General features: G+C 38.0%; 1 protein-coding gene across 5 annotated transcripts in view; it reads right to left on the reverse strand.

Moving 5' to 3' along the window:
- PLS1 (plastin 1) overlaps positions 1 to 23393 on the reverse strand; it is a 117062-nt gene that overhangs the window by 68359 nt on the left and 25310 nt on the right. The window contains exon 1 of one of the 5 annotated variants that reach the window (XM_059163872.1): positions 18405 to 18490. The exons of the other annotated variants lie outside the window; for them this stretch is intronic. The gene's annotated coding sequence lies outside the window, so the exon portion shown is untranslated. Of the gene's footprint in view, positions 1 to 18404; positions 18491 to 23393 lie in introns of those variants that run through there. 5 annotated transcript variants of the gene reach the window in all.

Here is a 23393-nt window from a genome sequence, read left to right on the forward strand (position 1 = left end):
GCCAACCTAACAATGCATTTAATGAGAATTATTTTACTTAAGATTTTGTGGAAACGTGGAGAAGAAAGTTCATGTTGCCCACAGCTGGACAAAATTTTGCACATTTTCCTTTAATGAACCGACCCAATCTTTCTCCCAAACTCCTCTCTGGGATAGCGCCTCCTTGCCTGTCACAACTCCTGGACCACCCCCTTTAGGTTTCAGCCTCCCACTTTCCAGGGTATTTCTTTCCTTAACCTCCACCCCAACCACTTTCCTTATGTTGAGCAATTCAACTCTTGGCTCAACTTCTGTGGTTTGCATTCTTTCACCCACCACCCTGTCACCAAACACACCTTCCACCGAAGGATCCAGTAGGCAGTAGGGGAATAGCAAGTAACAAAAAGGACAAGTGAGTAGCCACTCTAGCCCCTACGACTAAGAAAATTTTCTAAACTGAAAAATCGGTGACCTACTGAAAACATCCTTTTAAAATGGTCACTAGGGGTGCTTGCGTAGCACAGTCGGTTCAACCTCTGCCTCTTGGTTTTGGCTCCGTCCTGAGTTTAGGGTCTTGAGAGATGGAGCCTACATCGGGCTCCGTGCTCAGCACAGAATCTCCTTGAGAGTCTATCTCCCTCTCCCCCTGCCCTTCCCGCTCATGCTCTCTCTCTAAAGTTGGTAAATAAATCCTAAAAAAAAAAAAAAAAGTACAAATAAACAGCCACTAAACTAAATGGAAATTAAAATAATAATGAAATACCATTTTTTTTTTGCCCAGAAAATTAGCATCCATCCTTTTAAAGAATAAGAACCAGTTGGAGCAATAGTTCCAGGAAATATACAAACCCACTGTACTGGATGCAAATTGAAACAAATTTTTTGCAGGATAATTTAGTAATAACAGGACCAAAGTCTCAAAAATGTTAATGAAGGAATCCCACTTGCAGTAATTATTCTACAGAAACAAGCTGAAATCAGCGGAGAGATATTGGTTATAAATATGTTCATTTCATCATTACTTATTATAATGGAAAACCTACAATAACCTAAATTTCTAAAATAGAGGATTTGTTTAATAAAATATAGTATACTCTTATAAAAGTCAGGCAGTCATTAAAAGTAATGTTCTTTAAGAATATGAGGAAAAACTTACAATATATTATCAGGTTAAAATAAAGAGGATTATCAATACATGTAATATATTCCCAACCTGTTTAAAGTATATATCTGTGTAAGGAGTGGATAGCCAAGATGATAGAGGCAACAAGTAAGCTCCTCCACCTGTTTCAAACATATAGAAATGCTGGATAAGGGGAACCGGTTGGCTCAGTTGGTCAAGTATCTGACTTGAGTTCAGCTCGGGTCACAATGTCAAGGTTATGAAACTGAGGCCTGCACCGGGCTCTGCACTGGGCATGGAGCCTACTTAAGATTCCCTCTCTCCCTCTCCCTCTGCTTCTCCCCAACTCTCTCCCTCTTAAAAAAAAAATGGGGGGGATAAAATAAATATCTTTAAATTTTTTCAATACATATCTAAGCCCAAGCAAGCAAAAGAAATCTCCTGGTACCAGATATGAAGTGGGAAATCAAGCAAGAGCAGCTCCACATTCACATCTCAAGGGACAGGAGTTAAAACCTATGAACACAGCAGAAACCTGGAAGTGGAACATAAAACTGGAAAACAGGAGGGCCATCCTCTCTGTAAAGAGGGATGCTCAACATAGTATCTATATAGAAAAAAGTTACACAGGAGAAATCAGAACCCCAAATCTGCCCTGCATGTGGGTGTGAGGTCTGAATTTCACATCACCTTACTGCAGGAACCTATGAAACCATATGGATCTTGCAGGCAGAAGCAAAACCGCCCATAGGCCCAACTCCACCACCTAGAGCATACACTGAACTCCACTAAGGAAAAGAAGATATTCGATCAAGCCCCCATCAGGCTCTCTGCTCAGCAGGGAGCCTGCTTCCTCCTCTCTCTCTGCCTGCCTCTCTGCCTACTTGTGATCTCTGTCTGTCAAATAAATAAATAAAATCGTTAAAAAAAGAAAAGAAAAGATTCTGGAGATAGGCTCACAAACATTACAAATCATTTAAGAACCCATCATGATAGAAGACAGTAAAAGACTTCTAAACTGGAAATCATGACAGAAACTTTAAAATAAGTAGGGCTGAAATAGTCAGAAATAAGGAATTCACTTAAAAGTAAAAAACAAGACACAATTTTTTTTTTTTTTTTTTTTTTTTTTTTTTTTTTTTTTTGTGTGTCAGAGAGAGAGCGAGCGAGAGCGAGCACAGGCAGACAGAGTGGAAGGCAGAGTCAGAGGGAGAAGCAGGCTCCCCGTGGAACAAGGAGCCCGATGCGGGACTCGATCCCAGGACGCTGGGATCATGACCTGAGCCGAAGGCAGCTGCTTAACCAACTGAGCCACCCAGGCGTCCCAAGACACAATTTTTTAATACATTTAATAGTATTTTTTAAATGAACAGGAGATACTATACATAAAACTGATTACAGGGGCTGTTTAGGGGGTGAGGACAGTGAGATTATATATATCTAATTTTTTCCTATATAGTTACCTATTGTCCACAATGATCATATATATCTTTTATAACAGACAAGAAATGAAGGAAGGAAAAAAAGTGAAGATTCAAATTTAACCACTCCTACATGACAGTTAAAAACAATTTTCAAGGGGTGCCTGTGTGGCTCAGTTGGTTCAGCATCCAACTCTTGATTTCGGCTCAGGTCCTGATCCCATGGCTCCTAGGATCGAGTCCTGTGTCAGCCTCCAAGCTCAGCAGGAGTCTGCCTGGATATTCTCTCCCTCTGTCCCTGGCCCCACTCACGCTTGCTCTCTCTCAAATAAATAAATCTTTAAATAATAATTATAATAATAATTTTGAAAACTGGAGGGGATACACTTTGATGTACTACTAGAACAAATCCATGCTGGTATCTAATGGAATGCCCCTATATCATGAGATACCACCCCAGCCCACACCACATGTTCTAGTCATACTGAGCACCCTAGCAACCCTGGATCCCTAGCTCTTCTTTAATACCAACCCTCTGCACATGCCCTCTTCCTGGAATTTCTTTAGCCTTTCCTTGCCCTGTAAATTCCTGGTAATCATTCCAGATCCAGGTAAAAACCATTCCCCTCTGGAGTCTTCCTCAACTCCCTCAGACCAAAGAGCTATGTCCCTCAGCAATGACAACAAAAGTCAGTCAACACTCTGGTGAACGCCAGTGTGCACACTGTGTCTTTTGTCCATCCTACCTCCATCAAGGACTATGCATTTGGGGATCTAAGAAACCCATTTTCTCAGATTATCTCTGAATACGGAGTGTCCAATACATTGCTTATCCATAGGAGGTACTCAACAAAAATTTGTTATTTGAATGCAAGTGCAGAAAATCATTAAAATCCTCTAAGTATAAGCTTAGAGGAATCATCTGCTCAGTATAGTTTTTCTCCCTTAGCCTCAGAGAAGTGAATTAGAGTCGTCTACCTACTGTTGGCTAACATCTTCTTGTAAAATTGCCATCACAAATACTACTTGCCAGGTCTTTGATTTTTCTCCCTTGTATTATATACTGTCCCTGATGTGCCATGCATGTAATTATATTCATTTATCTTCCCCATTCTATAAAATTCCCCCAGCTGATTTTAATTTTTTTTAAGTTTTATTTTTTTATTATTTATTTTTAAGTAATCTCTATGCCCAATTTGGGGCTCAAACTCATGACCCCAAGATCAAGGGTCCCATGCTCTACCAACAGAGCCAGCCAGGCACCCCTCCCAGCTGGCTATAATCAAAACCTTAAGTCATTTGCATGTAAGAGACATGGTTGCCCTAGGCTTCCTTGGACACCAGAAATACATGTAGAAAGAACAACATAAATTGTCTCTCAATTCAATCAAATGAAGTAATTAGTTAATGATGACTTAGGGTTCAACACTATGTTGAGATATACAAGATAATAGATTTATTTTCTGTACTCAAAAAATTTAAATTCATTAATTCATTCAGCCAACAGATACTGAGGACCACCTATGCTTTTAGCCCAATGCAAAGCACTTGAGAAGAGCATCAAGACATTTAATATTTGGTCTGGGCATTCCAAGAGCTTACAAACTAGTTGTGGTCGTGGGCGGCGGGGATGAATTGTGTAAGAAACACAAATAGAAAGTTAAATAGCAATGTCAGTATTATATGTGTAATCAATAAAGTTCAGAAAAAAATGTTAAAAAATGATAAAAATGATGTTAAGATCATTTTTAAGATGTTATAAGAGGTGTTACAGGGTAGATGGTGTGGTCTGGATACAAAGAATTAACAGAGGAGAGAGAGGCTTCTGTATACCCAAGTGATCCAGAAAGTGTTCCATGGAGGAGTGGGAACTGGGGAGAGACATGTGATCTCATGTATAACAGGGCAAAACTGCTCAATAATAACACTGTTTTACAATCCCCCTGCCACATACCCTCCACCATTCCACTGCTAAGCCAGGTGGATTTGAAGGGGATTTGGGACTTTTTTTTTTTTTTTTAAAGATTTTATTTTTAAGTAACCTCTACACCCAAGGTGGAGCTTGTACTCATATCCTGAGATCAAGGATTGCATCCTCTACCAACTGATACAGCAAGGAACCTTTGGAATTGAGGATACTAATGAAGGGACACCACATGGGCTACAGACCAAGAGGGAATTCACTCTTCCGCAGATATCAGCAGGGAGGGACATCCAGAGCTGGGACAACACAGGAACCTAAGTCTCATAAGAAGGCAGTATCAGAGAAATAACAGTCTTAAACTAAACTCCCTACCCTCAAACCCATGCCATGATAAGATGAAATTTCTGAAAACTTAAATACCACTCAGGGAAGAAGACAACTGAGTTCAGCCTTAAATGACTGTTTTACCTGTATGACTAGAACAGTCTTCCACTATATGGCTACTAATAATAGAAACTATGCTGATGTAGGAAAAATAAAGGTATTTTATACTCACTTCAGTTTTGAGGCCTGAGAGTTGATCCTTGCATAAAAATCAAACCTATTTGACAAAGCAGGAAAGAATATCTGATGGGGAAAAAAGTCTCTTCAACAAAGGGTGTTGGGAAAACCGGACAGCAACATGGCAAAGAAGGACATGGACCACTTTTTTACACCATAATATAAACTCAAAAATAAACTCAAAATGGATTAAAGACCTAAACAGGAGGCCTAAAAACATAAAAATCCTAGAAGAGAGCACAGGCAACAGTAACTTCTTTGACATTGGCCAGAGCAATATTTTTCTAGACAGGTCCCTTAAGGCAAAGGAAATAAAAGCAAAAATAAACTATTGGGACTACAACAAAATAAAAAGCTTCTGCACAAAGAAGGAAACAGTCAACAAAACTAAGAAGCAACCTACCAAATGAGAGAAGATATTTGCAAATAACATATCTAATATAAGGTTAGTATCCAAAATATATAAAGAACTTATAGAACTTACCACCCAAAAAACAAATAATGCAATTAAAAATGGTTAGAAGACATGAATAGACATTTCTCCAAAGAAGATCATTAGATGGCCAACAGACATGTGAGAAGATGCTCAACATCACTCATCATCAAGGAAATGCAAATCAAAACTACATTACACCTGTCAGAATGGCTAAAGTCAAAACCACAACACACACACAAAAAGCAAGTTTTGGCAAGGATGTGGAGAAAAAAGAACACTTGCACACTATTTGTAGGAATGTCAACTGTGAAAAACAGTATGAAGGTTCCTCAAAAAGTTAAAATAGAAGTACCATGCAATCCAGTAATCACACTACTAGGTATTTACCCCCAAAATACAAAAACACTAATTCAAAGGGATACATGCATCTCTGTATTTATTGCAGGTTTATTTACAATAGCCTAGATATGGAAGTAACCCAAGTACCCACTGATAGATGAATAAGGGAATGTGGTGTGTGTGTATACATGTCTGTGTATAATGGAATATTATTTACCCCTAAAAAAGAATGAGCTATTGTCATTCGCAACAAGATGGATGGAGCTAGAGAGTATAATGATAAGCAAAAGAAGTCAGAGAAAGAGAAATACAGTATAATTTCACCCATATGTGGAATTTAAGAAACAAAACATATGAGAAAAAAGAGAGATGAACTAAAAAGCAGACATTTAACTATACAGAATAAAGTGATGGCTGCCTGAGGGAAGGTCAGTTGGGGAGTAGGTGAAATAGGTGACAGATTAAGGTGTCCACTTGTGATGAACACTGGGTTATTCACGAATTGTTGAATCACTATATTGATCACCTGAAACGAATACAATACTTAATGTTACCTGGAATTAAAATAAAAGCTTCTTTAAATTTTATAAGTTTTTAAAAATCTAAAATAAGGTAGCACATCATTACATTCCAAATTGAGCCTCAAAGACACAGATAGTAGGCCTGCATTTAACACGGGAATACTAACTCCACACCGAGGCAGTCTTTTTTTTTTTTTTTTAAGATTTTTATTTATTTATTTATTTATTTATTTATTTATTTGACAGACAGAGATCCCAAGTAGGCAGAGAGGCAGGCAGAGACAGGGCAGAAAGCCGGCTCCCTGCTGACCAGAGAGCCCAATTCAGGGCTCAATCCCAGGACCCTGGGATCATGACCTGAGCCGAAGGCAGAGGCTTTAACCCACTGAGCCACTCAGACGCCCCCTGAGGCAGCCTTTTTAAAGCAGGTATCGTTCTGCCAGCCCTGAAATATCATTATTGACCCTATGTTCTGAAGACCATACTCACAGACCAGTTAAGTGGGCCATGGGTTGTTAAAGATGCCAATCCTTCAAGCCAGCATTTCTGCCTTAACAGGGCAGCAGTCCCAGACTTCCTTCTCAGCACCCTGTGCCCTCTTGCCTTCTACTCAGCTATGAAACCTGACAAAATCCAAGATGCAATGCTAGGTTTCCATCTCACCAGCTATGCAATCTTGGGTAGCTGAACTCTCTGGATCTCACTTGTAATACTGTAAGTGATAATACTTACACCTCATAAGCTTGTCAGGATCAAATGGAAGAGCATACATGAAAGGCCACACATGATTGCCTCTTCCAGGAAACTATATGTTTTAAACTACCTTTGTTATTATAGAATAAAGAGCTGTATTCCATTTTTTTTTTAATTTCAGAATCTCAGGGGCACTTGAGTGGCTAAGTCATTAGGCGTCTGCCTTCAGCACAAGTCATGATCCCAGGGTCCTGGGATTGAGCCCCAAATCAGGCTCCCCGCTAGGAGGGATGCCTGCTTCTCCCTCTCTCACTCCCCCTGCTTGTGTTCCCTCTCTCTAGCTATGTTTCTCTCTGTCAAATAAATAAATAAAATCTTTTTTAAAAATTTCAGAATCTCAGGCAAAGTGAGTCAACAGGGAGGAACATTGTGGGAGAGAGGTCTCCTGGCCCCCACACTCACACCCGTACACTAATTGTACCTGATCACACCTAATGAAGCTGGCCAGCCTCTTCAGGAGCTGTGACAGCAGGAGAGTGAGAAGAGGAAAAAGAATGGAGGTAATAAAGTTTGCATTTAAAGCAGTTCCTTATTTTATATAGAGATGTCAGGAAGGATATTCACCTATGATAAAAAGTAATGGCACAGTGATGGGATTTTTGGATAACCTTTAACTTTCTGCTTTGGTCTTTTCTTTAATTCATATACTGAAAACACACACATACTTTAAAACTACAGTTAATTTTGGGGGCTAATGCCTTCATAAGCTTTTCATACAGCACTCTTCATAATAGACAAGACAACCAAAGTGTCCAACAACTGATGAAAGAAGAAACAAAATGGGATGTTATCCATAGAATGGAACATCATTCAGCAATAAGAAGGAATGCAGTACAACATAAGTCACAACACGGAGGATCCTTGAAAATATTATGCCAGTAAAGGAGCATAATTTAAACATAAAACTACTTACCCACTTTTAAATATCACATTTTACATCTTCTCCCATGATCTCACAACTTTTTATGAACATCTTTTTAAAACTAAATATTTATTCTTAACAGCTTTATTAACAGCTTTATTTATATTATATTTATTTCTATTTAACAGCTTTATTAAGATATAATTAACAGGGGAACCTGTTAACTGCTGTGGCTCAGTGGTTAAGCATCTGCCTTCGGCTTAGGTCATGATCCCAGAGTCCTGGGATCTAACAGGCTCCTTGCTTAGCGGGGGTACCTGCTTCTCCCTCTCCCTCTGCTGCTCCCCCTGCTTCTGCCCTCTCTCTGTCTGACAAATAAATAAAATCTTTTTTTTTTTTAATTTTAAAAAGCTATAGTTAACAAACACTAAAGTATACCTATTTAAAGTACAAAATTTGAAGTTTTGACATACTACACACATCACTATAGTCAAGACAGTGAATATAACACTCCCACAAGTTTCCTCACACTCTCTGTAATACCTCACTCCCATCTCTCCCTATTGCTGGGCAACCAATAATGTGAATAATGTCACTACAGTTTAGTTTGTATTTTCCAGAGCTTTTAAGATTTTATTTATTTGAAAGAGAGATCAGGGCCAGGGAAAAGAGAGAAGCAGGCTCCCTGCGGAGCAAGGAGCGGGATGCAGGGCTCCGTCCCAGGTTTATCTTTCCAATCCTGTTACTTTTAACCTACCTATGCCTTTATATTTAAAGTGCAGTTTCTTCAAGGCAATATTTAGCTGGGTCTTGTGTTTTCACCCAATATGAACTATTTCTGCTTTTTAACTAGGGTGTTTAGACCATTAACTATCTATCTATTTATTTATTTATTACCATTAACCTTTTAATGTGATCATTAATATAGTTGGGTTTGAGTCTCTCATTTTGCTCTTTGCTCCACCTGTTCTTTGTTTCCTTTCTTCCTCTTTTTCTATCTGCTTTTGTATTACTCAAATATTTCTTCTAATTCCATTTTTCTCCTTTCTTGCTCAACTCTGTCATTTTAGTGGTTGCTTTAGTGTTTTGTACTCATTGCAGCTTTTCTTCAAGTGATATAACACCACTCCATGTAGAGTATAAGGATGTTACAGTGGCATACTTCCATTTATCCCTACCAATACTTTGTTATTTTTGTTATACATTTTACATATGTTATAAACCCCATACTACATTTTATTTTTTAAATATACTTAAATAATAAGAAAAGATCTTAGAGTTGACTTAAATATACAATACCATTTCTTCCTTTGTATAGATCTGTATTTCCATATGGTATTATTTTCTTTCTGCCTGAATATCATCCTATAACATTTTTTAAAATTTATTTTATTATTTATTTGACAGACAGAGATCACAAGCAGGCAGAGAGAGAGGAGGAAGCAGGCTCCCCACTGAGCAGAGAGCCTGATGTAGGGCTCGATCCTGGGACCCCGAGATCATGACCTGAGCTGAAGGCAGAGGCTTAACCCACTGAGCCACCCAGGCACCCCCCTATAACTTTTCCTATAGTGGGGATCTGCTGAGGATGAATTTTTCCACTTTAAATGTCCGAAATGTCTTTATTTCATCTTTATTTTTGAAAGATATTTTTGTTAGGTGTAGAATTCTAGGCTGACAGTTTTCCTTTCAGTATTTTGATGATGTTTCTCCACATATTATGCACATTTCCAACAAGAAATATATATTATCTTTATCCATCTTGCTCTGTATGTAATTATATAAGTGGTCTTTTCTCTCTGGTTTAAGATTTTATCCCTAAAGATAAGATCCTTTATCCTGGCTTTAAGCAATTTAATTACAATGTGCTTTGATGTTGTTTTCTTCATGTATGTTTTGCTTTATACATACATGAATTGACCTTTTTGGTCTAGAGGCTCATACTTTTCAGCAAATTTAGAAAAAAAAAATTTAAGATTTTTATTTATTCACTTGAGAGAGAGGGAGAGCACAAGCAGGGGGAGCAGCAGACAGAGAGGGAGAAGCAGGCTCCGTGCTGAGCAAGAAGCCTGACTCAGGGCTAGATCCCAGGACTCTGAGATCATGACCCAAGCTGAAGGCAGTTGCCCAACCTACTGAATTTTTCCACATGCCCCAAATTTGGAAAATTTTTAACCATGATTCTTCAAATATTTTTTTCTGTTCCCCCTCCTTAGGGACTCTATATACATGGATATTAGGTCACTTAAGTCCCACAGATCACTGATGATACTTTTAATTTTTTTGTAATTTCTTTATTCTGTTTCATTTTGGATAGTTTCTATTGTTATGTCTTCAAAATCACTATTCTTTTCTTCTACAATGTCTGATATGTTCTTAAGACCATCCCGTGTATTGTTCATTTGGCATGTTACAGTTTTTCTCTATCTTTATCTCTAGAAGTTCAGTACAAGTCTTTTAAAGTATTTTCAATGTCTCCACCTAACTCTTTGAAGCATTTGGAATATAGTTGTAATGACTGTTTTGGTGCCATTATCTGGTAATTCTAATATCTGTGTCAGTTCTGGGTCTTTTTTTGGTTGACAGACTTTCCCCTATCATTATGGGTCACATTTTCTTGCTTTGCTCATATATTTCATGCTCAGTATAAACATCTAAAATAACTGCTATACTTGGGAGGTATCCTTCTGGACTATTTTAATTTACAAATTATATATATATATATTTATATATATACTATATATATAGGTATATAAGTATATATATATGTGTATGTGTGTGTGTGTATATATATGTGTGTATATATATATATATATATATATGATTTTTTTAAATGGGATTATGTCATAGATTTTAAACACTATTTAAATAGCTACTATATTGGGAAAGGCAAATGAAAACAATGACCCAACATCTTAAACAGTCTCCTCTCCAGAGTGGTGTATATCTGAAAGAGGTGAAGATATGCATACTCTCTAACACACAACTCCACTTCTAGAAATTTATCCCAGAGAAACTCTTATACAAATATACCAAAATAAAGGTAAAAGCACACCACTGTTAATAGTATTTAAGAATTTGGGGCATCTGGGTAGCTCAGCCAGTTAAGTGTCTGCCTTCACCTCAGGTCATGATCCCAGAGTCCTGAGATCAAGCCCCACATCGGGCTCCCTGCTCAGTGGGGAGCTTACTTCTCCCTCTCTCCCATGAATGCTCTCTCTTGTTATCTCTCTCTCTCTGACAAATAAATAAATAAAATCTTTTAAAAAATAATGTCAAAAAATTGGAAACCACTTGAATTTCTGCATCAGGTAACTGGATAATTACAGAATATTCACTTAGTGAAATACTACATAACAGTTAAAATGAAGTGGATACTGGTTTTAACATGAGAAATTTATGTTAAGTTAGGAAAAGTATACAGCAGCTATCATTTGTAAAAAAAATTTTAAAGCATTTAAAACAGTATATTATTAATGGAAAACACTAATGGAAAAATATAGATGGTTGGGGAAAATAATTAAAATGCCAACTTCAGGACTGTCAGTGAGATACAGGATTAAAATGGGGAAGAGCCTTCAGTCATCTGTCTAATGTTTTATTCCTTAGAGAAAACAAAGAGCTGATGCATAAAATAAATAGAAAATTGATGACATTTCTTAAATCCAGGTAGAGAAAATGTGTGTATATTGTATTATTCTCAGTATTCTTTTGGATGTTTCACTATTTTATAACTAAAAATATGAAAGAAAACTTACACGGAATAATATTATACTACAACTGTATACAGCAGTACTTTCCATCATGCATTTTACTTAATCATCCTCTTCATCTGGTTTTAAGAATATACAGCAGAAAATCTAATCTGTTTTTAAAGAAAATTAGGTAGCAACTCTCCTAAGTTAAAATTTCAGTTTGTAAATACAGAGCAAAAGCTGAAGTGTGTGAGGCTTTGATCTAGGACTTAAATAAAGAGCACCTAGAATGAAAGGCTAAACGATGAATAGGGTCTAAAACAGACCAGCCCAGACACAGTTACACACAAATCTAGCATAGCATAATTTTTAAAGTTCATAATATCGTCCATATGAAGAGAATCTACTATGTGCCAGGTCCTTTATATAAATTATCTCTATTTATTTTTTAAATATTCTCTACACCCAAAGTCACAGCCCTGAGATCAAGTCACATGCTCCACTGACTGAGGCAGCCAGGTACCCCAAATTATTTCTAATCCTTAAAACAACCCCCAAAAGTAGAAGTTTATATCTATTTTTACTGATAGACACTCAAGCTCAATAAAGTTAAGTAACTTACCCAACACCACTCAGCTAATAAGCACTAGAGTCATATAATCCAAACAGCAGTGTAAAGGTCCATGTTTCCACTACTTCATATAAGGCTGGGCCCAGGAAAGTATTGGGATCTGTGACAAGGGAATTTAACCAATCTCCTTACAGAGCCATACCGACACCCAACATTTGCAATCTTTGGAAATATTACTTTAGTTAATTTCAGTACCTTAAAATAACATTGTTTTACTTGTATGTTTTCATGTGAGTCTGTTTACTCAGTTAATATAGGTGTCTCAGTGCAAACACACTAGACATTTCCATCTTAGCTAATAATAATGACCTAAATTTTTTTTAAAGATTTTATTTATTTATTTGACAGAGAGAGATCACAAGTAGGCAGAGAGGCAGGCAGAGAGAGAGGAGGAAGCAGGTTCCTCGCTGAGCAAAGAGCCAATGCAGGGCTCCATCCCAGGACCCTGAGATCATGACCCAAGCCGAAGGCAGAGGCTTTAACCCACTGAGCCACCCAAGTGCCCAATGACCTAAATTTTGTGAAAGAAAACATAGATTTGAAACTGATTCTTCATGGTGGGCCAAAACCAAAGACTAAGGAAGACTATCATGACATTGAAGAAGTAGGTGCCATTATCGGGGAAAAAATTAGCACATTTAAGTGCTAATTTAATTTCTTTTTTAGATTTTTTGCTGAGGGAGAGAGTGTATGTGGAGTGTGGGAGCAGAGAGAGAGGGAGAGAGAGAATCTCAAGCAGACTTCCCGCTTAGTAGGGAGCCTGACCCAGGGCTCCATCTTACGACTTTGAGATCATGACCTGAGCAGAAACCTAGATTCATATACTTAACTGACTGCACCACCCACATACCCCTGCTTTCTAATTTATAAAGCACTTTCACATATGTTATCACTTTTGACCCCCATTAATCCATTAATTAGAACCAAAGATAATAATTTACTATGTAATAATATGATCTGTTTCCCTATATTATTTTACTCCCATTTTATAAATAAGGAAACAGACTCCAAGAAATCAACCTACATAGCCTAGGTCATCTGCTGCTGGGTGTCAAAGCTAGTACTGCTTTCAGTGTGCTTGAGTCCCAGTTCAATAAACCACACTGACTCTTGAATGTCTAAGAGCAATGAAGACATGAAATAGGATGTCAGGGAAACCAAGGAATCAACTTTCCACATGATATTCAAGGAAGAGATCTGAGCCTCTTTTATATAGACATTGAAATCAGAAGACTCAATGTAGAGGTTTCCTTGACAGTTCTATATATGGTTCTTTTTACTTTTTTAATCCTAACTTAACTCCCAATTCTCCCTTTTTTCTAATAAGTAAAATATTTACATTAAATTCAATAAGAATTATCACTCATAAGTAAAATAATGTCATGAGTACATAATTAGTAGGAAATATAGCATGACATTTTCAAGCTTATGGTTATATTAAGCATTGCTAAAAATATGATTTGCATAATAGTAAGGTCACAAAATGCTACAGAGAACTGAAAAAATGCAAAAGTGATGAAAATATGGTTAGAAAGGAAACATAAATTTATATTAATAGTTTACATTAGATGGTCTTTTGATTTTTAGCCTTTTGAGCAAAAGCTATGGCCACTGCACCCAGAAAAATGCACACAGCTCTGAATTTTGCACATGACTTCAGAGAGTCTGTAGATGTACCGTCTACCCTTAAGCCCATTCACAGACCTTTGAGAGGTCTACAGGCTCCAGGTTAAGAACTCCAAACCCAGATGCTCTCAAAAAGTTCTCTTGGAACACCACTTCCGAAGTGGTGTTGCAACATGGGGGCTTAAGTGGGTACAAGAAGAATAAATGAAAGAAGATGGGATTGGGAGGGAGACAAACCATAAGTGACTCTTAATCTCACAAAACAAACTGAGGGTTGCTGGGGGGAGGGGGTTTGGGAGAAGGGGGTGGTATTATGGACACTGGGGAGGGTATGTGCTTTGGTGAGTGCTGTGAAGTGTGTAAACCTGGTGATTCACAGAACTGTACCCCTGGGGATAAAAATATATGTTTATAAAAAATAAAAAATTATATTAAAAAAAAAAAGTTCTCTTGGGAAGAAAACATTTTAAGAATAATTTCTTAGAGAATATGTGCTCAACAACTTACTTCAACATTTTCAGTGAAAAAGAAGTGATTCAGCAAGGCTTGCTGGTATAAAACTGAGCAATCAATTACCGTGCCTCATGAAAGGCAAACGTGCACACATACAACCATAACTCACGTCTACTGATAAACATGTACAGAGAGAGCTATGTGGGAAGAATAAGGAGGAAGCAAAACAGGGGCCTAAAAAGATTTTCCTGAGAGGATAATGTTTAAGCTGAGTGGGCCTTGAAGAGTAAGGAGACTTTGAAAGTTGTGTTTGGTATCACGTATATTTCTAAAATCTTGACTTAAAAAGCATATCCTAATATGTCATTCATATTTCTGAAAATTAATGCTTATAGAAATAACTTCCAAGCAGTCAGAGCTATTTATGAGAATGAGTTAATAGGTATCTACAAAAAAATAAACAGACAAATAAATAAATGGGATAAAAATCCCAGATTTAAAAAAAAAAAACCTTAGAAGTCATCCAGTCCTGGGGCACCTGAGTGGCTCAGTCAGTGAGGCACTGACTCAGTTGGGTAAGTGCCTACCTTTGGCTCAGGTCATGATCTCAGGGTTCTAGTATCAGGCACCGCATCAGGCTCCCTGCTCAGCAGAGAGTCAGCTCGCCCCTCTCCTTCTGTCCCTCCCCCTGCTCATGCTCACTCTCTAATAAATAAATAAAATCTTTTAAAAAAAGAAAAAAGTAGGGCGCCTGGGTGGCTCAGTGGTTGGGCCGCTGCCTTCGGCTCAGGTCATGATCTCAGGGTCCTGGGATCGAGTCCCGCATCGGGCTCTCTGCTCAGCGGGGAGCCTGCTTCCTCCCCTCTCTCTCTCTCTGCGTGATTTCTCTCTGTCAAATAAATAAATAAAATCTTTTAATAAAAAAAAAAAAAAAAAAAAAAAAGAAAAAAGTCATCCAGTCCAAACCCCTCTATAGGTAAGACTGAGGCCATACTCTTAGCTCCTCAAAAGATACCAAGAATAAAGGTTTCCCCCAGAGGGCAAGAAGTGAACATTAGGAAGCAGTATCAAGGAACTAAATTCGATTTACAAATATTTAACATACTTATTCTCTCTAGCATCCTAACTTGGTCCTTATGATGGAGGATCCCATGTCACAATAGTTTAAGAGACCCCCAAGAGAAGAGTGAATATTTCACAAAGCAGGAGCTAGACAGTGGGCCATCGCTCCTTTGACCACTTCCAGTGTTTCCGACATCCTGAAATTTATGTATGCCTCAATGAATGGACTGACAAATGACATAACTTAGCTGATAGCAAGACTATCATCACTAAATGGGCAAGTAGCTTTAAATGATGCTCACAGAGAAATTGGGTACTGAAAACACACTAATAATACACACCTACAAAAAATGGAGGAAGCAGATACCTTCACTCCTAATGAGTCTTCACCAGCTACATTAGAAAATAAAAGAGAGGTGAATGTGACCACAAGTTGGACATATGATCCAAAATCATCAAGACTACATAAAATAGTTTCACACTGTCTGTGACAACAAACAGTACCCTGAGTGTATATTGTACCATATCAGTTATTACAAATACATTCCTTGGAACTGGTGTATACACAAAATGTCTTTATTGATGGGAGCAGAACAATGAAAAACCCTGGAGGCCACTGTTCCAAGGACAAAGAGCTCAGTGTCCAGCCTCTACTGGAATAGGTAAAGGGAGAATTCTTCCCACCATATGCTACTTCTGGTTAATGACAGCATCTTTTCTATCCTGTGAGACTGAGAACTAGGTTGGAAACATTTGGAAGGAAAGAAACAGAAGGAATCCTAAAAGCCTCAGTTCTAATACAAGAGTATAGTCAGAAAAGGCCAGTAAATGTTTATAATTCTTAAAGCAATTCAGGCCCAGACATAGCGAGGATTAGAGATTAAAATCAGAAAACAGAAAAAAAACAAGCAGCCAAGCACTCAGTGGACTATATTCAGGAGTTCAGGATGCATGCCTGCAGGACATACCTAACCCCAAATGCCACTCCATTCTCCATAGGCTCCTATTCCTAGGATCCTTAGCAATAGGGCCTTTTATAGCACTGAAGCTAAGTCAGCATGAACTTGGACTTTTTTAATGGCTAGATAAGGCCACACCATTAGTAACATTTGTAGCTATGCAAAGTAACATAATAAGGGTAATCAAATATCATGCTTTGGGTGGTAAGCTGATCTAAACTAAGGATCATAAAGGAATGTTATCCCCCTCCTCTGCAAGAACACAATTGAGCATTTGGCTGCTTCACTATGAAAGGACTAGCACAGGGGCACTGCCTTTGTTGGGCTTCAGGCAAATACAAGAAAGGGAATTCTGGCTCCTTGGAAAGCCATAAAGGTTATCTTAAGAACTAGGTGAAATTTGTCCATGTTACTCACTTTCCAGAGTTCACTGGTCATGATGTGTTTCTTTCTCTCAGAAGAGCCACAGAGTACTCTACTCCATGATCCATACAAATAACCCGAAATGGTTGACTGCTTCACAAAGCTGAGCAGGTAAGTCTTAACTTACTAGGGAGGTCTGAGAGCTCAGGTCACGGCACAAAGGAAAAATACTTAACTTTTCAGAAGCTGGCCCCTTTTAAGAAAACCCCAGAGTCTTTAATTCTTTGGCAGTAAGAGCTGTGCAAACTGCCAGCAGTATCAGTATCCAACTTTCCTCTACATGCATCATTCAAGACCTTCTCAGCTTTACATGGGCTGGGAACTGCTCATTTTCTGTTTTACTAAGAAAAGAGCTCAAAGGAGGCTACCACAGCTTCCAGGACTTTGTAGGTGAAAGATCTATGGCTCTCCAGTCAATTTCAGAAACCTTTAAGAATGTTCACAGTGAAAGGCAACATGTTTATCTTTAGACTATATAAGGAAATTTCCTGAAAGCCCTGCTTCTTCCCAAATTCACTGAAACATTAGGGAGAAGGGGAGTTTTTAAACAAGAGCACTACCTCCAAGTACTTTCTGGTACTTAAAAATGTAGAAGAGCAAAAATAATGATAAAGAATTAATTTCAACTAAGGTATTTTCTTCAGACTCAAGATGGTTGGGTATTTTCTTTTTTCTTTTAAGATTTTACTTATTTATTTGACAGTGAGAGAGAGATCACAAATAGAGAGGCAGGCAGAGAGAGGGGGAAGTAGGCTCCCCACTGAGCAGAGAGCCTGATTCGGGACTGGATCCCAGGACCCCGAGATCATGACCCGAGTTGAAGGCAGAGGCTTTAACCCGCTGAGCCACCCAGGTGCCCGGTTGGGTATTTTCTTAACATGTCCCAATACTGGCAACATCTTCTATTACCATTTGTGTTAGTTATCTGTGAAATTCCTTTAGAAGAAAGAAAAGTCTTGCTTATCCATGATAAAACCATAGATTGGAAGAGCTGTTTCATTAGAGTAAAAGAATCAAGCTTCAAAGCAATTATACATTCTGAAGGGCACAGACTGTGTCTTAGCCCATTAGCATGTTTCTAAGAATTTATATACATTTCTAAAGGAAAATTAGTCAAATCAAAAATTATGAATTGAATTTTTTAATCCGACTCTGAGTAAACAAAAACAGCCCTTACTTATCTAACAAGTATTACTTAAGGTAGAAATAGTTTTCAAAACTGAAAAATTGGGGGACCCGGGTGGCTCAGTTAGATAAGCATCTGCCTTGGGCTCATGTCATGATCCCAGGGTCTTGGGATCAAGCCCCACATTGGGCTCCTTCTTCAGCAGGGACTTTGCGTCTCCCTCTTTCTCTGCACCCTTCTTGTGTTCTCCCCCTCTCTCACTAACAAATAAATAAAATCTTTAAAAATTCAAGAAAAAAAATAATTAAAAGAGAACGAAGAACAGTATGACTCTCACACCATGATTACTATTTGCTTTGATTATGCAAAGCCACCTAGAATCCCAAAGCAAGAATGCACTAAAACAAAACAAAGCATGAGGGGGGTTAATCTCATTTTAACAAACAAAAAAGGCAGTTCCAGAATCTGAGGCCTGATTATTGCTATTAACATAGGGAAAAGACTGCATACCTGCTTCTGTTGGTCTTGTCACCTGAGATTTGGAGGTCCAAGGAAACAACTCAGAAGATTTAAAATAGCAAGTAAGCAAGGCCAACTGAAGTATTCTGCCTACTACTAAGATTTTAATCTCAAAAGAATTTGGTCTCAGGTAGAAAGGCCAATTTGCAACATGGGCGTGGTTTGGAACTATAAAAAAGTCAGGAGACAAAAATGTAGATGATATCACCATTTGTTTGTTTATGACTGTGGCTTAAATTATACCTGGATTTATTTTCTTTCTTTCTTTCTTTCTTTCTCTTAGATTTTATTTATTTATTTGTCAGAGAGAGAACATAAGCATAGGGAAAGAGAAGCAGAGAGGGAAGCAGGTTTCCCGTTGATCAAGGAGCCCGATGTGGGACTCCCTGGGATCATGACCTGACACTCAACCAACTGAACCACCCAGGTGTCTCTATACCTGGATTTCACTTTAGTCTTTAGATTCCACTCAGGCAGGTCTTCTTCCTCGGAATATAACTGTCCTATGAGATCTTACGTTATTTTTATACATATTTGTTTGCCACTTTAAATTTTGAAATGGCAACTTTGTTTTCACCTTGTGAACAATCATTAAACAATTAAGTATACATTGAGATTCCTGGAAATAACTAGGAAATTGTGTTAAACTTAAAAACAAAATAAAACAAACCCTACATCCTACTGAATATTTATTTTAGAGTCACTGAACTAATTTTAAGGAAATGTACAAAATCACCTTTGAATAGTAACTGGAAACATTATATAGAGTTATATACTGTTAAAGCTAGAAGTGCCTCAAAGGTTATTGTCCAATTCTACTTTTTAAGTGTGGTAGGAAAAGGTTCGCTTATAAAATCCATAATCTGTTTTCACTGAATGACTAATTCTCTGAAGAGGAAGTGTGAAACACATTTTATGATGCCTCCACCAAAGTAGAGAACAACTGTTATAAAACTGCTTCACAAAATGAAAAAAAAAAAAAAAAAAAATGAAAGCTTGGTATGGTACCAGCCAGTTAAAAAAAAAAAAAAAAAAAAAAAAAGAGTACATATTGTATAATTCCCTCTATATCAAATTCCAGAAAATGAAAACTAATCTATGGAGACAGAAATCCGATGAATGGTTGCCTAGAAGAGGGGCAGAAGGAGCAAAAGACTGAAAGGGGATGTGAAGAAACTCTGGGGAGAAATGAAAATATTCTGCATCTTGATTGTGGCTATGATTTTGTAGTGCATACATCTGATCAAAACATACCAAACTATCTGCTCTACTATTCCACCACAATGATTGTTAAAATACACGGACATATATTTAAAAGGCACCTGTATTGAAGGCGGCCAAAGGATGGCAAAACTAGGATTAGGCCAAAATATCAGAAAATTTCTGCAACAATATAAAGAAATATGTACTATCCCAGTGGTCCAGAGGCAACCTGGGCTCCCTTGGGAATACTAAAGTCCTCTCCACCGGGCATCCAATTCAGGCTGAAAGTACATTTGGGGCGTACGGCGTTGTCTTTAGGGATTTCTACATAGAAAGTTGCATGAAGGGATGCCTGGGTGGCTCAGTTGGTTGGACGACTGCCTTCGGCTCAGGTCATGATCCCGGAGTCCCAGGATCGAATCCCACATCAGGCTCCCAGCTCCATGGGGAGTCTGCTTCTCCCTCTGACCTTCTCCTCGCTCATGCGCTCTCTCACTGTCTCTCTCTCTCAAATAAATAAATAAAATCTTTAAAAAAAAAAAAAAAAAAAAAAAAAAAAAGAAAGTTGCATGAAATGACCACTAACGATTCTTGCATCAAGATTTACATTATTTCAGTACATTATTTCATTTATGGATGTTTGTGACCCTGCTGCTGACGGTAGACTCCTGCTAACTTCTTGACTAAAACTGGGATTTGCTGTGTCTGATATCCCCCAGGGACTTCACAGGAAAAGTTTGTTATCTGCCCAGTGCATCCTTTGTGTGTGAGGGGAGGGAATATGTACGAAATATTTTATGATACCAATAAAATTGGTTTTCAACTTTTTCTACAGGTTTTTTTTTTTTAAGATTTTATTTATTTATTTGACAGACAGAGAATACAAGTAGACAAAGGCAGGCAGAGAGAGAGGAAGGGAAGCAGGCCCCCTGCTGAGCAGAGAGCCCAATGTGGGACTCAATCCCAGGAGCCTGAGATCATGACCCGAGCCGAAGGCAGCGGCTCAACCCACTGAGCCACCCAGGCGCCCCTTTCTACAGGTTTTTAATGAGACTTCCGGTTGGCTAAGTAATTTCCAGGTCTATTTGCTTTCTGAATTTTAAAGTTTGGTGTCTTTTCCTTTTCATTTTCTGCCTTGTTGCTGGCTTTTAATCATCAGAAATTCCTTTCCCACTTCTTAAAAAAATTAATTTCAAGTTAGTTAACATACAGTGCAGCACTGGTTCCAGGAGCAGAATCCAGTGACTCATCAGCCACATACACCACCCTGTGTTCATCCCAACAAATGCCCTCCTTTCTACCCATCACCCATTTAGTCCATCCCCCACCTACCTTCCCTCCAGCAACCCTGTTTGTTCTCTACAGTTAAGAGTCCTATGGTTTGCCTCCCTTTCTGTTTTTATCTTATTTTATCTTTCCTTCCCTTCCCCTATGTTCATCTGTTTTATTTCTTAAATTCCACATATGAGTGAAATCATGATATTTATCTTTCTCTGACTTTTTTTACTTGGGATAATATCTTCTAGTTCCATCCACACTGTTGCAACTGGCAAGATTTCATTCTTTTTGATCACCAAATAATATTCCTGTGTGTGTGTGTGTGTGTGTGTGTATGTACCCCACATCTTTCTCCATTCATTGCTCAATGGACATTTGGACTCTCTCCATAATGTGGCTAATGCTGATGGTGCTACTATAAACATCAGGGTCCATGTGCCCCTTCAAATCAGCATTTTTTATCCTTTGGATAAATATCTAGTAGTGCAGTTGCTGGGCCATAGGGTAGTTCTATTTTTAACCTTTTAAGGAACTTCCATACTGTTTTCCAGAGTGGCTGCACCAGTTTGTATTCCCACCAACAGTGCACAAGGGTTCCCTTTTCTCTACATCCTTGCCAACATCTGCTGTTTCCTTAATTTTAGCCATTCTGACATTCTGATGGTATCTTGGTTTTGATCTCCATTTCCCTGATGATCAATAATGCTGAGCATCTTTTCATGTGTCTGTTGGCCATTTGGATGTCTTCTTTGGAAAAGTGTCTATTCATGTCTTCTGCCCATTTCTTAACTAGATTATTTGTTTTTGAGTGTTGAGTTTGATAAGTTCTTTATAGATTTTGGATACTAGCCCTTTATCCAATATGTCATTTGCAAATATGTTCTCCCATTCTGTCAGTTTTGGTTTTGTTGATTGTTTCCTTTGTTGTGCAGAAGCTTTTTACCTTGATGAATTCCTAATAGTTCATTTTTGCTTTTGTTTCCCTTCAGATGTGTCTAGCAAGAAGTTGCCGCAGCAGAGGCCAAAGACGTTGCTGCCTGTGTTCTCCTCTAGGATTTGAGGGATTCCTGTCTTACATTTAGGTCTTTCTTTCATCCACTCTGAATTTATTTTTGTGGATTGCATGAGAAAGAGGTCCCGTTTCATTCTTTTGCATGCAGCTGTTCAATTTTCCCAACACCATTTGTTGAAGAGACTGTCTTTTTCCTCCTTTTCTGCTTTGTCAAAGATTAGTTGACCATAGAGTTGAGGGTCCATTTCTGGACTCTCTGTTCTGTTCCATTGATATATGTGTCTGTTTTTATGCCAGTACCATACTGTCTTTATAATGACAGCTTTGTAATAGAGCTTGAAATCTGGAATTCTGATGCCTCCCACTTTGCTTTGCTTTTTCAATATTACTTTCTCTATTTGAGGTCTTTTCTGGTTCCATTCAAATTTAAGATTTGTTTGTTCTAGTTCTGTGAAAAATGCTGGCATTATTTTGATAGGGATTGCCCAATGCATCCTTTTTAAAGAATGGATACTGTGTGGTTATTTTCTGATTTTTGAAAAGTAATATGTAAAGTGGAAAATATTTAGAAAATAAGAAAATTTAAATTGCTCTTGAGCACACCATTCAAAAACAATGAGAGGACCAGTATGTTATGAATTTCTAGTCTCTCTTCTACACACATGTGCATGAATATATTTGTTTCACAAAGATCTTTCAATATATAATTTCAATTAATATTAGCAAGAAATATCCCCTATCATTAAGCAATTTTTTAAAAGCATGCATTCAATGCTTCATTAACAGTCCACATTATGACTATACCATGATTTCTTTAAGCATTCGTGTTGGTAAGTAAGGTGGTTTCCAATGTTTTAGGTTTTAGAAACAATGCTCCTGTACCCTTGAACACAGAAAATGAATGGACAATGAACAGCCCTGAATTCAACTTCTCTAATATTTTATCCACTCCATATTATTACAAGCAATTTCACTTTCCACTCTTCTGGGAAGTGCTGTAGTAGACAGTTAAATGTGCAGTATGGTGGCTGCCCTTTTTGCTGACAAGAGCTTTTCTTGAGTACCTACTATGAACCTCAATCAAAATTCATGAGAAAATATGCTAATTTGATCTCAATAAAAACTATGCAGAAAGTGATGCAGTGCCAAGGCACCGTTCAGGGTCAAGTGCATGGTGCAATTTTAACAAATAGTGAATATTGGAGGTAAAGTATTGTTTGAACCAGGCAACTGGGTAGCCCAGTCGGTTAAGTCTCTGCCTTTGGCTCAGGTCATAATCCCAGGGTCCTGAAACTGAGTCCTGCATTGGACTCCCTGCTCAGCAGAGAGTCTGATTCTTTTTCTCCCTTCACCCCTCCCCCTGCTCATGCTCTCTCTCGCTCTCTCTTAAATAAATAAAGTATTTTAAAAAGTATTGTTTGAACCAATATAAGAATTTAAGAACCAATATAAGAATATAAGAATTTTTTCTTGTATCTTAAAAATAG

This window comes from Mustela lutreola, chromosome 2 (assembly GCF_030435805.1).
Source record: "Mustela lutreola isolate mMusLut2 chromosome 2, mMusLut2.pri, whole genome shotgun sequence".
Classification (NCBI taxonomy): Eukaryota; Metazoa; Chordata; class Mammalia; order Carnivora; family Mustelidae; genus Mustela; species Mustela lutreola.